Source organism: Neophocaena asiaeorientalis, unplaced genomic scaffold (genome assembly GCF_003031525.2).
Source record: "Neophocaena asiaeorientalis asiaeorientalis breed wild unplaced genomic scaffold, Neophocaena_asiaeorientalis_V1.1 scaffold691, whole genome shotgun sequence".
Classification (NCBI taxonomy): Eukaryota; Metazoa; Chordata; class Mammalia; order Artiodactyla; family Phocoenidae; genus Neophocaena; species Neophocaena asiaeorientalis.
The window spans coordinates 318,992-321,878 of NW_020172474.1; positions in this window are offsets into that span (position 1 = coordinate 318,992).

The window sequence follows — 2,887 nt, forward strand, 5'->3', positions numbered from 1 at the left end:
ACCACCAGGGAAGCCCTTACTGGCTATATTTGATTATAAATACCTGGAGACAGAAACCTGCCTTATTCATGCTTATATGTGCCTCAGTCCTGGCATCCAGCCCAGTATCTTGCAAGGAATATGCATTTAATAAACACTTGATGAATATCATTTCACAGTCAGTCTCCCTGTACCCAAGTTTATCTTTCATTTTTTCCAATATGGCCCTGTTTTCCCAGCAGGCCTGCACCTTCTACTTTAGCCTCTGTTCTCACTCTTCATCCTAGCTGGAACAGATTTTCATTTTCTCTCCTTAAGAAACATTGTATAGTTTCTTTCAGGACTAGTTTTCCAAGCTCACTGTGGAATAATGTATTAAGTACTAAGCAATGAAGAAACGAGATAAGACTTTACTGGTTGATACTTTACAAATGTTTAAGTCTGCCCGTGGAGTACATGATTATTAACAATGGCCGCATGTGCTATGGTATCCTAGTCACATGGGTCTCCCATTCTAGTCACACGATGAATTTAGATCATGAAATCATTTGTGGCTTATTTCAATACTTATTCAACTGTTCATTAGACAAATATATATTGAGTGACTATTGGCTACTACATATTCTTTCAGGCGATGGAATACAGCAATAAATGAAAACAGAGATCCTTACTCTCCTAGAGTTTAAGAGGTAATAGAAAACAAATGTGAGAATATAGATTATGTTAGATGTTGATAACTACCTTGTGAGAAAATACAGCTGAGTAAGGGAAACAGGGACCTTACAAAAGAAATGCAGTCACTGTCAATCTATAGACCAGAAGGGAGGGAGTCCAGGGGATAAAGTCCAGCCCCCCTCCCTTCCTGACCTCCATTCTCTGGTTCTCTCATTGGCTGAATCAACCAGTGCTCAAGGGCAGTAAAGCTGGTGCAGTCCAGAGAGGTCTGATTCCTGGGCCCAGAAAAGGAGGGAAGGGTGGAGGGTGGATCTGAAGGGGAAACTGAAAAGGCCAGGGTATTGATGATGGAAATGTTGTCTTCTGATCACTTCCGTTTTCCTATGAAATAGGAAGGGTCATTCCCAGCAGAGAATAAGTATTACAGAGGAGGTGCTGGAAGTTTGAGGTAAGGAAAGGTATAAAATAGTTATTGAATAGAGGAGGAGAGTTAAAGGAGTTGGGGAAAATGAATATGGTTAATTAGATCCACTCGCGCTTTCGTAGGTTAGTGGTTATGAATGTAAAGTGAGGTATGTCAGCCTGATTTTGAAGTTTTTTCCAGCTGTATTCAGCTGTGTGGAGGAAAGTACAGAATGGGCAGAGTTGGACTTCACCAGGGTTGGGTTTTGCCAGGCGAGTAAAATTAAGGGTGAAGGCGCAAAGGAGTTGAAGTTATATGGAAGGAAAAGACGGAATAACAGACCGTGGTCTTCAGGTTAATACTATGCCGGGAAGTCTGGATGTGAGGCTAGTGAACGGATGGGTCGTAGGATCAATGCACTGAGAGAACTTGCAAGGCAAATCTGTTGGTGTCAGGAGCAGTGAAGGTGTCACCGGTGGAATGGCAATTCCTCCGTTCTTGTCCCCTCGAGGGAAAGAATTCAGCCGAGAGACATAGAGCAGATTTAAGTAGCAACAGTTTTATTAAGCAGTGTGAAAGTACACTCTTGAGAAGGGAGGAGAGTGGGCTGTCTGGGAACCAGAAGCAGCCACGCTGTGGGATCGGGTTGGGTTTTTTAGAGTGGCGGTCCCTCCCCCTGTCCTGCGTCATTTGGCTGACAAATTGGTTGACAACTTTAGGTTATATCACTTTTCTCCTAGTGTGCACGGGCTCGCCCGTAAGCACCCAAGTGAAACCCACGGGGGTGGGGAGGCAAAACCCTGATGCTAATTTATTACGAATACGGCATAATGAACCCCGGGTTATTTGGGGTCACCTCTTAGATCTCCGTATATCTGTGCCAACCTGTGCTGGCGGTTTTATCTTGCTTGGTCCTGATAGGGCTGAAAACAGCGGTCCTTAACCACAAAAGGGAGGATCTCTGGATGTGTTCCTGTCACCGGTGTCCAGGTGGGGGAGGGAAAGATGACCCCGTCCAGGATGGGGCGGGACCCACTCATGTCTGACTATCTAACAAAGGGAGTGAGCTGAGGGATAGGAGGCAATGGTCAGAGGATGAGACCATGGGAAGGGGATGGATTTATTGGCAGTGGCAAGGTCTGTGTACAGTATAACCAAGGCAGTAAGTTGTTGAGTTAAAGCGAAGGAGAAACTGAAGGTGAAGTGAGTAGGAAAGTAAGAAGCAAGGGAGTTGAAAGGGTAATCCCCAAAGACACTGAAATCACCAAAAGGTATGATAACAGCAGAGCTACAGTAATAATGAGGCAGGAGCTGAAGTCCTCAGAGGAGTGAGCAAGGTGATCTGGTGTCTGGTGATGGTAGTGTGGTGTGACGCATGGACCTCAGAGTTGGAGAGGGTAGTTGGGAGGTGGGAAGGTTGATGGTTCAGAAGGGGTAACATGGAGCAAGAAGCACCTTCATTCAACCTTTGGTCACATTAGCATGAGGGGGATGGAGAGAAAGATACCTTTGGTAGAGCTTTAAGGAAAGCAGGGTCTCAGGGAGAGCCAGGGCTCACTGGGAGCAGGAAAGATGGAGGAGGGCTTGGAACTTACAAAGCACTTACTGTGTGCCAGGAACTCTTCCATGATGCTTTATATATTAAATTCGTCCTCAAAACAGAATCTCTCTTTAGCCTGATTTTACAGATGGAGAAATTAGAGCATAGACAGGCAGGGTGTCTTGCTCAGCATCAGGGGTTGTAAGTTGCGGAGCTGGGACTGGAGCTCAGGTGGCCCACCTGTGACCTGAGTGTGCACAGCACTGTGCTCCCCTCCCCCCCCCCCCCCA